This window comes from Oncorhynchus clarkii, chromosome 14 (assembly GCF_045791955.1).
Source record: "Oncorhynchus clarkii lewisi isolate Uvic-CL-2024 chromosome 14, UVic_Ocla_1.0, whole genome shotgun sequence".
In the NCBI taxonomy this organism is placed as follows: domain Eukaryota; kingdom Metazoa; phylum Chordata; class Actinopteri; order Salmoniformes; family Salmonidae; genus Oncorhynchus; species Oncorhynchus clarkii.
The window spans coordinates 27153519-27169726 of record NC_092160.1 but is presented as its reverse complement, the minus strand read 5'-3'; the positions used below and the strand labels follow the sequence as shown (position 1 = coordinate 27169726).

Below are 16208 nucleotides of genomic sequence, written 5' to 3'. Positions count from 1 at the left end.
AGCAGAGTGGCTGGGTGAGACACAACACAGGGTAGCATATGTAACAGGCTTCAGCAGAGTGGCTGGGTGAGACACAACACAAGGTAGCATATGTAACAGGCTTCAGCAGAGTGGCTGGGTGAGACACAACACAGGGTAGCATATGTAACCGGCTTCAGCAGAGTGGCTGGGTGAGACACAACACATGGTAGCATATGTAACCGGCTTCAGCAGAGTGGCTGGGTGAGACACAACACAAGGTAGCATATGTAACAGGCTTCAGCAGAGTGGCTGGGTGAGACACAACACAAGGTAGCATTTGTAACCGGCTTCAGCAGAGTGGCTGGGTGAGACACAACACAGGGTAGCATATGTAACAGGCTTCAGCAGAGTGGCTGGGTGAGACACAACACAGGGTAGCATATGTAACCGGCTTCAGCAGAGTGGCTGGGTGAGACACAACACAGGGTAGCATATGTAACCGGCTTCAGCAGAGTGGCTGGGTGAGACACAACACAGGGTAGCATATGTAACAGGCTTCAGCAGAGTGGCTGGGTGAGACACAACACAGGGTAGCATATGTAACAGGCTTCAGCAGAGTGGCTGGGTGAGAGACAACACAGGGTAGCATATGTAACAGGCTTCAGCAGAGTGGCTGGGTGAGACACAACACAGGGTAGCATATGTAACAGGCTTCAGCAGAGTGGCTGGGTGAGACACAACACAGGGTAGCATATGTAACAGGCTTCAGTAGAGTGGCTGGGTGAGACACAACACAGGGTAGCATATGTAACAGGCTTCAGCAGAGTGGCTGGGTGAGACACAACACAGGGTAGCATTTGTAACAGGCTTCAGCAGAGTGGCTGGGTGAGACACAACACAGGGTAGCATATGTAACAGGCTTCAGCAGAGTGGCTGGGTGAGACACAACACAGGGTAGCATATGTAACAGGCTTCAGCAGAGTGGCTGGGTGAGACACAACACAGGGTAGCATATGTAACCGGCTTCAGCAGAGTGGCTGGGTGAGACACAACACAGGGTAGCATATGTAACAGGCTTCAGCAGAGTGGCTGGGTGAGACACAACACAGGGTAGCATATGTAACAGGCTTCAGCAGAGTGGCTGGGTGAGACACAACACAGGGTAGCATATGTAACAGGCTTCAGCAGAGTGGCTGGGTGAGACACAACACAAGGTAGCATATGTAACAGGCTTCAGCAGAGTGGCTGGGTGAGAGAATTAGTTTCACAAAATGGGATACGACTCACATACCTGATACAGTGTGTGTGTGTGATTGTGCGTGTGTGTATGATTGTGTGTGTGTGCATGTGCATGTGTGTGTTTGACGGAAGTTTTTGACGGAAAGACAATATTTTAACGGCAGGACAATACTCAAATTGCAATGCTCCGTACCTTGGCAGAAGAGTGCGATAAAATGTGTTTGCATTAACACCCCTGCTTTGAATTGACAACACAGTCGGATTCACACCAGCCACATGCTTAAATCTGTTATATACTGTAGGGCCCTTGTGAACTGATTGCACCCCATCTATCTTCAGAGCTCGTGCTGCTAGGCGACCTAAACTGGAACATGCTTAACACCCCAGCCATCCTACAATCTAAGCTTGATGCCCTCAATCTCACACAAATTATCAATGAACCTACCAGGTCAGCGGTCAAACGACCTCCACTCATCACTGTCAAATGCTCTCTGAAACATTTCAGCGAGCAGGCCTTTCTAATCGACCTGGCCGGGGTATCCTGGAAGGACACCTCATCTCGTCAGTAGAGGATGCCTGGTTTTTTTTTAAATACCTTCCTCACCATCTTAAATAAGCATGCCCCATTCAAGAAATTTAGAACCAGGAACAGGTATAGCCCTTGGTTCTCTCCAGACCTGATTGCCCTTAACCAACACAAAAACATCCTATGGCGTTCTGCCAATAGTCACAAGGCCAGCAGCTAGCTAGCTGCGAGATCCAGGTATAAATGTTCAGAGCTTTCGGTTGAAATCCGGGGATATGGAGAGAAAAATAGGTCCAGTATATTCTGGTCTGAGTCGCGTTGTACAAAACTGGCAATAGCTTTTCGAGCTAAAGGATACCTGATGACCATCAACCGTGGTTAGCTAAATACTAACGTTAGCCAGTAAACTGGCTAGCTTCTGGCTAGCTTCTGGCTAGCTTTTGGCTAGCTTCTGGTTAGCTCCTGGTTAGCTTCTGGCTAGCTTTTGGCTAGCTTCTGGTTAGCTTCAGGCTAGCTTCTATTGTGGATTTCAGATTTGAGGTAAATAATACTTTTTTTTTTTTTCAATTGGTGAGGCGGGTTGCAGGAGAGTGTTTTGAAGTTGAGTTTTTGGAAAATAAAATATATAGAAGATATGCGAAGGAAGATGTAAATATATATATACACGGGACACGACAAGACGAGGACAAAGGACGTCTGACTGCTATGCCATCTTGGAAACCTTGCACATTCTTTACCTTACCTTGCACATTCTTCCAACTTGTTCTCAACTTGCCTACCTGGTTAAATAAACGTGAAATAAAAATAAATAAAAATAAAATATATTTCATTTTTTTGCTTGATTCTGCTTTTTCCCAAATTCGGTTTTCTACGTTCTCTTTTTCCAGGTTTGCGTTATTTTCAGTTTTCACTGAAAAACAATTACATTTGATGTTTTAAGTCCACAACAATGCTTGAACCACATCAGGAGACCACTTTTGAGGTCTGAAAAAAATCTACATACCTGGATTTCCCAACAATGCAAAGATAGAGAGAAAATAGAGAAATAATAGTAAAGTTATAACATGTAATAATAAAAGTAATAATAATTACACAATGAGTAATGATAACTTGGCTGTATACACACGGTCCCAGTACAGAGTCAATGTGCAGGGAACGAGGTAATTGAGGTAGATATGTACAATAACTAGGAATAAAGTGACAAGGCAACAAGATAGATAATAAAAAATAGCAGTAGTGTATGTGAAGGGTCAATGCAGGTAGTCCAGATAGCTACAGTGCATTCGGAAATGATTCAGACCCCTTCACTTTTTCCACATGTTGTTAAGTTACATGGTGTTGGAGTCAATTGTGGGTGAACAGGGAGTACAGGAGGGACTAAGCATGCACACCTGAGGGGTCCCCATGTTGAGGGTCAGCATGGTGGATGTGTTGTTGCCTACCCTCACCACGTGGGGGCAGACTGTCAGGAAGTCCAGGATCCAGTTGCAAAGGGAGGTGTTCAGTCCCAGGATCTTTAGCTTAGTGATGAGCTTGGAGGGCACTATTGTGTTGAACGCTCAGCTGTAGCCAATGAACAGCATTCTCAAATAGGTGTTCCTCTTGTCCAAGTGGGAGAGTGCAATAGAGATTGTGTCGTCTGTGGATCTGTTGTGGCGGTATGCAAATTGGAGTGGAACCAGGGTGTCTGGGATGATGGTGTTGATGTGAGCCATGACTAGCCTTTCAAAGCACTTCATGGCTACAAGTGCCATGGGTCAGTAGTCATTTAGGCAGGTTCCCTAAGTGTTCTTGGGCACAGGGACTATGGTGGTCTGCTTGAAACATGTTGGTATTACAGACTCGGACAGGGAGATGTTGAAAATGTCAGTGAAGACACTTGCCAGCTGGTCAGCACATGCTCTGAGTACACAGCCTGGTAATCCATCTGGCCCTGCATATTTGTGAATATTAACCTGTTTAAAGGTCTTACTCACATCGGCTACATATGCAGGATTTACCGTGAGTGCAGTCTCCGTGAATGTCAATCACGCTATAACGTTGATCATCTGCACTACGGATTGAATCGAGCCATTAAGCTCCAGCCTCAGCCCCTCTCACCTCAATCCCACAGCCCAGTTGAGATACACCATTCTTGGGCACGGTTCTAGCCCTGTGGGGGTGGTTGTGGTGCTGGTGGTGGTGGAGGTGGTGTGTAGGGAATACAAACCAAAACCTGTCTCACTCTCTCTTTTTCTAGTTCCCCATTGTGAATCCCCCTCTGTTCCCCTATCCCGGGAAGAGTATTTTTAAACACAAAAGCTCCCGCCCTCTTATTCCTTCCACATGGTTATTAATACATATTTATGCCTCTAACTCCGTGGAGTGATGGCTTTGGATGAGCTGCAATGAATAATACATTAAATGCATCTGATGAAGTGCCATCTCCAGTAATTGTGCCTGTGTGTGTGTGTGTGTGTGTGTGTGTGTGTGTGTGTGTGTGTGTGTGTGTGTGTGTGTGTGTGTGTGTGTGTGTGTGTGTGTGTGTGTGTGTGTGTGTGTGTGTGTGTGTGTGTGTGTGTGTGTGTGTGTGTGTGTGTGTGTGTGTGTGTGTGCGTGTGTGCATGTGCCCTCCACTAAGCAGTGATCATGCAAACAGACGGAGGACTAAGCAGAGTGTAAGCTGTGATGGAGGAGAATCCACATCAGTTTCTCTGTTTTCAATCCTAAACTCCACACACACACCATCTCTCTTTCTCTACACGTCTACTCCCAGAGCAACCCAGAGAGACGATACACATCACCACCACACTGCAGCAGAAGAAGAGGAGTGGACTGTCTCTCTAGGCCCAGGCATCTATGATAATACCCATATACCACGGTAATAATTGGAGTTGCAAAGGGTTAGAAACTTTCCGGTCAATTCCAGTAATTTTTCCATGGGAAGTTAATCCTGGGAATTTGGGGAATTTCGCTTAAATTCATCAAAAAAAGTTAGCTTATGACAGTGAACCTTTTTGTGGGATACACATAAGGAAATTCTAGGTCTTGTGGCATATTTTGGTTAAACTATCCCCAATTCAATCGATTGCAACCCTCTGCATGCACAGTGCGTTCTTCCATCACATTTACAGTTGATTCTCAAGATCTTGCACACTAATGAAATGCTATTGAGCTCACACTACTACACTGTGAGCCAATGACTACATGCTTTCTGGTAAGTTTTGATTACAATAACTAGTAAACAGTAGCCTAAAGCAAAGTGTGTGTAACGATTTTCATTGGTGGAAGGAGAGGAGGACCAAAATGCAGCGTAGTACATATCCATAATACCTTTTAATCAGGAATGAATACAGAATACAAAAGAACAAGAGAATAAATGAAAACAGAAACAGTCCCGTATGGTGCAAACACTGAAACGGAAAATAATCACCCACACCTCAAAATGGGAAAACAGGCTACCTAAGTATGGCTCTCAATCAGAGACAACGATAGACAGCTGCCTCTGATTGAGAACCATACCAGGCCAAACACATAGAAACAGAAAACCTAGACCTCCAACATAGAATACCCACCCACATCACACCCTGACCAAACTAAAAATAAAAACATACAAAGCAATCTACGTGACAGTGTGTTTAAATAGTTTCTAACTTGTTAACAATTTCGCCTAGTTAGTTTTTGCCACCATATGGGTTTTAGCTTGCTTGAGAATGCTAAATGAGGAGTGTTAATTCACCTGTTTCCATACATGTTTCCTTTTAAAACATTTATCTTACAAAGGAGTTGTTTAGTTTAATTACTTAACTATTTATCTTTACATGGAATTGAATTAGTTTTTTTTTACTATTGTTTTCTAATCTTTACAGGAAAATGCCACGGGCACTATCTGATGTGTGGAGATATTTCACTGCAGCTAATGTAGAAGGAAAAGCTGTGTACATTTGCAAATACCGTGCCAAATCATATGTGAAGAATGCAACAAAGGTGCAGAATCATCTGGCCAAGTGCATAAAGTTCCCTCAGCTCTCACAACAAGCAACCTCTGACAAAAGACCCTCTACTTCTATTCAAGGTGAAAATTATGAATCAGGCACCTTATTGATAGCAATAAACAGCTCATGGTCCTCCTGGAATCAGAAGTTTTTTTTCACTCAATGGAGGAACGTTTTCAGAGAAATGTTGATGAATGTCTTGCTCGAGCTGTGTGTGCAACTGGTTCACCTCTGATGCTGACAAGCAATGTGTATTGGAAGAGATTTATGAATGTTCTTTTCCCAGCATACACCCCTCCACCAGACATGCTTTATCTACTCATTTGCTAGATGCAGAGTTCAAGTGAAAGCAGACTGACTGTATTGCAATCTCTGATGGGTGGTCGAATGTTCGTGGGCAAGGAATAATTAACTACATCATCTCCACCCCTCAACCTGTATTCTACAAGAGCACAGACACAATGGATAAGAGACACACCGGTCTCTACATCGCAGATGACCTGAAGGCAGCCATCAATAACCTTGGACCACAGAAGGAATTTGCACTGGTGACAGACAATGCTGCGAACATGAAGGCTGCTTGGTCTAAAGTTGAGGAGTCCTACCCTCACATCTCACCCATTGGCTGTGCTGCTCACACATTGAATCTGCTCCTCAATTACATCATGGCACTGAAACAAATGGATACACTCTACAAGAGAGCCAAGGAAATGGTTAGATATGTGAAGGGTCATCAAGTTATAGCAGAAATCTACCTCATCAAGCAAAATGAGAAGAATAAGAGCACAACATTGAAGCTGCCCAGCAACACCCGTTGGGGTGGTGTTGTCATCAAGTTTGACAGTCTCCTGGAGGGGAAGGAGTCTCTCCAAGAAATTACCATATCACAGTCTGCCGATATGGACAGCCCCATCAAGAGGATCCTCCTGGATGATATATTTTGGGAGAGAGTGGTAAGCAGCCTGAAACTCCTGAAACCTATAGCAGTAGCCATTATATGGATTGAGGGAGACAATGCCATCCTGTCTGATGTTCAGACTCTGCTTGCAGATGTAAGAGAAGAAATCCGTACGGCCCTGCCCACTTCACTGTTGCTCCAAGCAGAGGAAACTGCAGTTCTGAAATACAACAGAAACTGTGAAGACTTCTGCCTAAAGCCCATACACGCCGCAGCATACGTGTTGGACCCCAAGAATGCTGGCAAGAGCATCCTGTCTGGTGCAGAGATCAACAAGGCCTATGGTGTCATCAATCCCGTGTCTCACCACCTTGGCCTGGATGAGGGCAAGGTTCTTGGTAGTCTGGCGAAGTACACTTCCAAGCAAGGGCTTTGGGATGGAGATGCAATATGGCAGTCATGCCAACATATCTCATCAGCCACATGGTGGAAGGGACTTTGTGGATCTGAGGCTCTTTCCCCTGTTGCCTCCATCATCCTCCAAATCCCACCAACATCAGCCGCCTCAGAGTGCAACTGGTCCTTGTGTGGGAACAAACACACCAAAGCACGCAACAGACTGACCAATTCAAGGGTAGAAAAATTGGTGGCCATCCGGGCAAATGTAAGGCTTTTTGAGCCTGACAACGAGCCATTCTCAACAAGGTTGGAAAGTGACAGTGAAGAAGAGGCCTCAGAGTCTGATGTTCAAGAGGTGGACATTGAGGAGGTCCAGGGAGAAAACATGGAAGCCTGAGAAGAAGACAACCAAAGCTTTAGTTTCTAGACTATAATTTTACAGATGTATGTTGCAAACGTTTTTGGGAGATGCGATGGATCATTGAGGATCATTCAAATCAAATCAAATCAAATCAAATCAAATCAAATTTTATTTGTCACATACACATGGTTAGCAGATGTTAATGCGAGTGTAGCGAAATGCTTGTGCTTCTAGTTCCGACAATGCAGTAATAACCAACAAGTAATCTAACTAACAATTACAAAACTACTGTCTTGTACACAGTGTAAGGGGATAAAGAATATGTACATAAGGATATATGAATGAGTGATGGTACAGAGCAGCATAGGCAAGATACAGTAGATGGTATCGAGTACAGTATATACATATGAGATGAGTATGTAAACAAAGTGGCATAGTGGCTAGTGATACATGTATTACATGAGGATACAGTCGATGATATAGAGTACAGTATATACGTATGCATATGAGATGAATAATGTAGGGTAAGTAACATTATATAAGGTAGCATTGTTTAAAGTGGCTAGTGATATTTTTACATCATTTCCCATCAATTCCCATTATTAAAGTGGCTGGAGTTGAGTCAGTGTCAGTGTGTTGGCAGCAGCCACTCAATGTTAGTGGTGGCTGTTTAACAGTCTGATGGCCTTGAGATAGAAGCTGTTTTTCAGTCTCTAGGTCCCAGCTTTGATGCACCTGTACTGACCTCGCCTTCTGGATGATAGCGGGGTGAACAGGCAGTGGCTCGGGTGGTTGATGTCCTTGATGATCTTTATGGCCTTCCTGTGACATCGGGTGGTGTAGGTGTCCTGGAGGGCAGGTAGTTTGCCCCCGGTGATGCGTTGTGCAGACCTCACTACCCTCTGGAGAGCCTTACGGTTGAGGGCGGAGCAGTTGCCGTACCAGGCGGTGATACAGCCCGCCAGGATGCTCTCGATTGTGCATCTGTAGAAGTTTGTGAGTGCTTTTGGTGACAAGCCAAATTTCTTCAGCCTCCTGAGGTTGAAGAGGCGCTGCTGCGCCTTCTTCACAATGCTGTCTGTGTGAGTGGACCAATTCAGTTTGTCTGTGATGTGTATGCCGAGGAACTTAAAACTTGCTACCCTCTCCACTACTGTTCCATCGATGTGGATAGGGGGGTGTTCCCTCTGCTGTTTCCTGAAGTCCACAATCATCTCCTTAGTTTTGTTGACGTTGAGTGTGAGGTTATTTTCCTGACACCACACTCCAAGGGCCCTCACCTCCTCCCTGTAGGCCGTCTCGTCATTGTTGGTAATCAAGCCTACCACTGTTGTGTCGTCCGCAAACTTGATGATTGAGTTGGAGGCGTGCGTGGCCACGCAGTCGTGGGTGAACAGGGAGTACAGGAGAGGGCTCAGAACGCACCCTTGTGGGGCCCCAGTGTTGAGGATCAGCGGGGAGGAGATGTTGTTGCCTACCCTCACCACCTGGGGGCGGCCCGTCAGGAAGTCCAGTACCCAGTTGCACAGGGCGGGGTCGAGACCCAGGGTCTCGAGCTTGATGACGAGCTTGGAGGGTACTATGGTGTTGAATGCCGAGCTGTAGTCAATGAACAGCATTCTCACATAGGTATTCCTCTTGTCCAGATGGGTTAGGGCGGTGTGCAGTGTGGTTGAGATTGCATCGTCTGTGGACCTATTTGGGCGGTAAGCAAATTGGAGTGGGTCTAGGGTGTCAGGTAGGGTGGAGGTGATATGGTCCTTGACTAGTCTCTCAAAGCACTTCATGATGACGGAAGTGAGTGCTACGGGGCGGTAGTCGTATAGCTCAGTTACCTTAGCTTTCTTGGGAACAGGAACAATGGTGGCCCTCTTGAAGCATTCAATATTGCCTTTCTTTTATTGTTCAGTGAAATCATCCCATGTGAAAAGTCAACTCATTTAATTCAAGTTAAATTTGTAACTAATACTATATTACTAATTCCTATTGGTCCTCCAGACCAGGCTATAATACTGTAGTACTAATTCCTGTTGGTCCTCTAGGCCAGGCTATAATACTGTAGTACTAATTCCTGTTGGTCCTCTAGGCCAGGCTATAATACTGTAGTACTAATTCCTATTGGTCCTCTAGACCAGGCTATAATATTGTAGTACTAATTCCTATTGGTCCTCTAGACCAGGCTATAATATTGTAGTACTAATTCCTATTGGTCCTCTAGACCAGGCTATAATAGTGTAGTACTAATTCCTATTGGTCCTCTAGGCCAGGATATTTGGAGAGAAAGCTCTTTTCTATCCTCTTATTGATCTGGATGTCTTTGTGTGGCCCCAGTCCATTGATCAGACCTGGCTTAGGGCACGCACATGCACGCACACACACACACACACACACACACACACACACACACACACACACACACACACACACACACACACACACACACACACACACACACACACACACACTTCCTTTAAAAATGCTGCAGAAGATTATAGTGACAACATGAATCTGGTTAGCTATGGATTCCAATTAGATGATGTGATGCTAGAACTGCTTGGTTTGGTCAGTCATAGAAATAACATTACTAGAAAAGATAATTGTGATAATCATTTTGTTAATACTATTTATCTTTGTATCTCTATGTGGTCACTTAGAAGGATACCCGAAAAAAACAGAGGTTTCTTTTTAGCATAATATATATTACAGTTATGAAGGAATTTTTATTTTATTAATGTAGTTTAATTGTGAATGTTTATTTTGTCATACATGGCTAGCAATTCTTATTACAAGTATTTAATTGTAATGTAAAATGATATTTTGTTTACAATATCTCTTCACCAGATAACCAACGTTAAAACAACACCTCACCAACATATTATTTCAACACCACACTTGAGTTATGACCTAATGGCTGCAGGAGATTTGACATGAAATCAGCTATTTATGCCTCCACTCCGTCCCTATTCTAAAGCTAGTCAATAGCAGATTATGGTGATGTCAAGGCTAACCAAGGGGAAGACTGACTAGTACTCTCTGTTTGGCTCAGGGTATCCATTCCACTGCAGTAATATTTAACCAGGGAAACATGTAGAAAGAGAGTCAGGCTAGATCTTCCTATGAACATGTAGGCTACACACACGAACACACACACACATATAACACACAGATGAACAAACATACACACACAGGGCGCGCACACACACACTGTCGATGACTCAACAGGAGAAATACATCATAGTTTCCTCAACGTCAGCCATTTTCCTTTTACACCATCTATTCTGTTCTGTGTGTACTCTCACCTTTACTAGTTCACCCAACACCCAACTGTTAGACTCCCTTGTGCCCTACTCTGTCTCCCCCAGCAGGTGTTGAGGAGGGGGGATGCAGATGGTGAGGGTTGATGGTAGGGGGAGGCAGGGGGAGGACTGGAGGAAGTGGGTGGACATATAGACTGCTGCCCATATCGCAACCTATTCCCTATCTAGTCCCTATGAGCCTTGGTCAAAAGTGATGCACTAAATAGAGCATAGGGTTCCATTTGGGGTGCAAGTCATACAGGCCTCAGCCCCGCTGATGAGTACCTCCCTCATCCGGAGGAGCTCCATTCATCCACAGGCACAAGGAACCATTCAGCCACTGCCTCTAACTGCCTTTAACCGTCATAGCCCATAACTGCCCAGGCTTATTCACACACACACACACGCAAACAAACACACACACACACACACACATACACATGCACAAATGCACACACACACATGCATGCAAGCAAGCACACACACACAGGCACACCCAGACGCACACACACACCGACAGATGAACAAATACACACACACACACACGCACAGATATGGACACGGATAAACTTTCATTCATACACACACTAAGTAGGTCATCATAAAGTCAAGATTCCAAAATGTATTTTAATGTTAACCTTTTCTACATCCTCTTGAAGCAAAGACACAGAGAGAAATGGTGTCGCTGTCGTATGTACATCACCTCTAACCAGCGTCACTGTTTGTGTTATTTACATGTTAATCATTTAGCAGACGCTCTAATCCAGAGCGACATACAGGAACAATTAGGGTTAAGTGCTCAAGGGCACTTTGACAGATTTTTCACCAAGGCGGCTCAGGGATTAGAACTAGCAACCTTTGGGTTATTGTACAAACTCTCTAACCGATAGGCTACATGATGCATGTCACATCAACGCCTGTCTGTCTCAGCTAACAGGATCTGATCTGTCCCTTCACATTAGGGATGGAGAGAAGCAATAGAGCAGAGCACACACACACAAGATCACTGCTCACTCACCACAATCTGGGAATGTGTTGTCATCACAGCGGCTGCCAATACCCAGCTCAGCTCAAGGGTTGTTTAGCACAAAAACAATTTTAGAAATACAAGTGGCCTTTAAAAGACTCAGACAAGTTAGGTTTCCATCCAATTGTTGACAGATTTTCATGTGAATATTCTCAATCTGTTTAAAACTATATGTGCATTTTCCCACCACAGATGTGTTTCCAATCAAATGCATTTGCTGCAGATAAAAGACTGCGTGTGATGATCTAGTGCAAATAAAAATACATTTTGTGGTAAAAGGACCATGTACTGAATAAAAAATACAAGTGAAATGGGTTTCCATGGCATTTTCAACTCTACTGATGGTTGTCACACAACAGAATGGTATTATATAGGGAGTGTGCCCACTCCGGTATGATACAGTACTGTGTCAGCGCGCTGCTGAATAAAGTGCACGTATAGCCTACATGATGAGATTATTATTGACAAAAGAATGAGATTATTTGAATTCAAACAGCAGTCAAGCATCAATGATCATGTCACCAGAATACAACCCTTGATATTTATCAGAAAGAAGCATCAAGCTCATCACCGTGCACTTTCACCACCCTGTGAAGTTCATCAGAACTTATTTCATCTGCAGCCTAATAAACTTCATGCTTTCCTGACGACGTCGCATGACTCCAAGTTTACTTCGATATGATGGTTATTCTATCAGTGTTTCCACCGAAATTTCTCGCATAATTTATTTTACAGACACAAAAAGATCCCACCTCGTCTACAGTATTTTGTTTTGTCGACATTTGAGAAGTTTACCGAAACATGTTCTGTTTCCATCAGGCCTGTCGTGACACTTTTTATCCTGATAAACATGTTGTTTCTTACCCCTCATGCCCTATGAGTGTGTGTGTGTGTGTGCGTGCGTGTGTGTGCGTGTGCCTCCACTAAGCAGTGATCATGCAAACAGACGGAGGACGAAGCAGAACCTTCCTGGAATCAATGGATCCATGTTCCGTTACTACGTACACTACACTGGATGACCCTATTGTCTTCAAGTGTGTGTGTGTGTGTGTGTGTGTGTGTGTGTGTGTGTGTGTGTGTGTGTGTGTGTGTGTGTGTGTGTGTGTGTGCATTAGATATCATATGTTACGATCATATTGCATTAGATATCATATGTTACAGTCATATTGCATTAGATATCATATGTTACAGTCATATTGCATTAGATATCATATGTTACAGTCATATCGCATTAGATATCATATGTTACGGTCAGATCACATTAGATATTGTATGTTAGAGTCATATTGAATTAGATATCATATGTTACGGTCAGATCACATTAGATATTGTATGTTAAAGTCATATTGAATTAGATATCATATGTTACAGTCATATTGAATTAGATATCATATGTTAAAGTCATATTGCATTAGATAACATATGTTAAAGTCAAATTGCATTAGATATCATATGTTACAGTCATATTGCATTAGATATCATATGTTACAGTCATATCGCATTAGATATCATATGTTACGGTCAGATCACATTAGATATTGTATGTTAGAGTCATATTGAATTAGATATCATATGTTACGGTCAGATCACATTAGATATTGTATGTTAAAGTCATATTGAATTAGATATCATATGTTACAGTCATATTGAATTAGATATCATATGTTAAAGTCATATTGCATTAGATAACATATGTTAAAGTCAAATTGCATTAGATATCATATGTTACAGTCATATTACATTAGATATCATATATTACGGTCATAATGCATTAGATATCATATGTTAAAGTCATCTTGCATTAGATATCATATGTTACAGTCATATTGAATTAGATATCATATGTTAAAGTCATCTTGCATTAGATATCATATGTTACAGTCATATTGAATTAGATATCATATGTTACGGTCATATTGCATTAGATATCATATGTTACAGTCATATTGCATTAGATATCATATGTTACAGTCATATTGAATTAGATATCATATGTTACAGTCATATTGATTTAGATATCATATGTTAAAGTCATATTGCATTAGATATCATATGTTACGATCATATTGTATTAGATATCATATGTTACTGTCTTATTGCATTAGATATCATATGTTACAGTCATATTGAATTAGATATCATATGTTACAGTCATATTGAATTAGATATCATATCTTAAAGTCATATTGCATTAGATATCATATGTTACAGTCATATTGCATTAGATATTATATGATACGGTCATATTGCATTAGATATCATATATTACAGACATATTGAATTAGATATCATATGTTACGGTCAGATCACATTAGATATTGTATGTTAAAGTCATATTGAATTAGATATCATATGTTACAGTCATATTGAATTAGATATCATATGTTAAAGTCATATTGCATTAGATAACATATGTTACATTCATATTGCATTAGATATTATATGTTACGGTCATATTGCATTAGATATCATATGTTAGAGACATATTGAATTAGATATCATATGTTACGGTCAGATCACATTAGATATTGTATGTTAAAGTCATATTGAATTAGATATCATATGTTACAGTCATATTGAATTAGATATCATATGTTAAAGTCATATTGCATTAGATAACATATGTTACAGTCATATTGCATTAGATATTATATGTTACGGTCATATTGCATTAGATATCATATGTTAGAGACATATTGAATTAGATATCATATGTTAAAGTCATATTGCATTAGATATCATATTTTACGGTCATATTGCATTAGATATCATATGTTATGGTCATATTGCATTGAATATCATACGTTATGGTGAAATTGCAATAGATATCATATGTTACAGTCATATTGAATTAGATATCATATGTTACAGTCATATTGCATTAGATATAATATGTTACAGTCATATTGAATTAGATATCACATGTTACAGTCATATTGAATTAGATATTATATGTTATGGTCATATTGCATTAGATATCATAGGTTACAGTCATATTGCATTAGATATCATATTTTACTTTCATATTGCATGAGATATCATATGTTACAGTCATATTGAATTAGATATCATATGTTAAAGTCATATTGCATTAGATATCATATGTTAAAGTCATATTGCATTAGATACCATACTTTACAGTCATATTGCATTAGATATCATATGTTACGCCCATATTGCATTAGATATCATATGTTACGTTCATATTGCATTAGATATCATATGTTACAGTCATATTGAATTAGATATATTTTACAGTCATATTGAATTAGATATATTTTGCAGTCATACTGCATTAGATATCATATGTTACAGCAATACTGCATTAGATATCATATGTTACAGCAATAGTGCATTAGATATCATATGTTACAGTAATACTGCATTAGATATCATATGTTACAGCAATACCACATTAGATATCATATGTTACAGCAATACTGCATTAGATATCATATGTTACAGCAATACTGCATTAGATATCATATGTTACAGCAATACTGCATTAGATATCATATGTTACAGCAATACTGCATTAGATATCATATGTTACAGTAATACTGCATTAGATATCATATGTGACTTAAAATATATCAACTGTTTTCTTCTGATTTCCTTTTCTTTTCAAAAGGGAACTGTATCTCTAAGAGGCAGAGATCAGAGATCTGAGATCTGAGGAAAAACATGACAAGTATGTGAAACAGAATAAAAACTGCCTTTAAATTCAAGTCTTGTCTCCAAGTAGGAACAAAACACAGAGACAACACGGTTATCAATGTCTAAAAACTCTGCCGGTGAAACTGAATGTCGCACTTCAAGCAGTCCTGGGGAGACTAGTGTGGAAAGAGAGAGTTGTCAGGGAGGAGAATCTATTGTGTATGTTTAATCTGCATTCAGCACCCAGCTGCATCGGCCTGATGCCCGTTTTAAGGGTGTCCAACATGGAACACCTGGGATATAGCCTACCTTTAGACTTAGCAACTTAAGATAAATATTAAAAACTCAAGGGCATCTTGTTGTTTAATATCCCCAAAGTACAGACTGGCACACAAAAATAAACTTAAATGCAGAAATTAAGTTATTTTTTCGTTTTATCATGTTTTTTTCTTGCTTTTCAGCAGACTGGGGATAGATTGGGCTACCAGATCACCTTGATCTTTAAAACATGTTACAAAATCGAGTCATTGTCTGCATCTGTTAATAAGGGAAGGTGACTGTGACACTAATACTAAAACGATTAGGTTAAACATGATTTAATTTGGGCATCCAAGGGGCAGACAGGCTGTGCGATGACAACACCTGATCGATTCGTTGGTTGATGTACTTACAAGAGAGTAACGTCTTAACTGCTTGACAGGTGACAGCCATTGATCCGCGGTGCTTCGCAATAAACTATAAATTCTCCTTCTTACCATGTGTATGTGACAAATAACATTTGATTTGATTTTGATTTGATTTACGCGTCTGAGTGTCACCTTACACGCTCGCCCCCATGTAAGTGACCTCATCCATAAAGAATATGATGTC

At 41.2% G+C, this 16208-nt stretch overlaps 1 protein-coding gene across 2 annotated transcripts in view; it reads right to left on the bottom strand.

Annotated features, from left to right (window-relative positions):
- Positions 1-16208, bottom strand: part of LOC139366480 (glutamate receptor, ionotropic, AMPA 1a) — a 181134-nt gene that overhangs the window by 163593 nt on the left and 1333 nt on the right. The window lies entirely within an intron of this gene.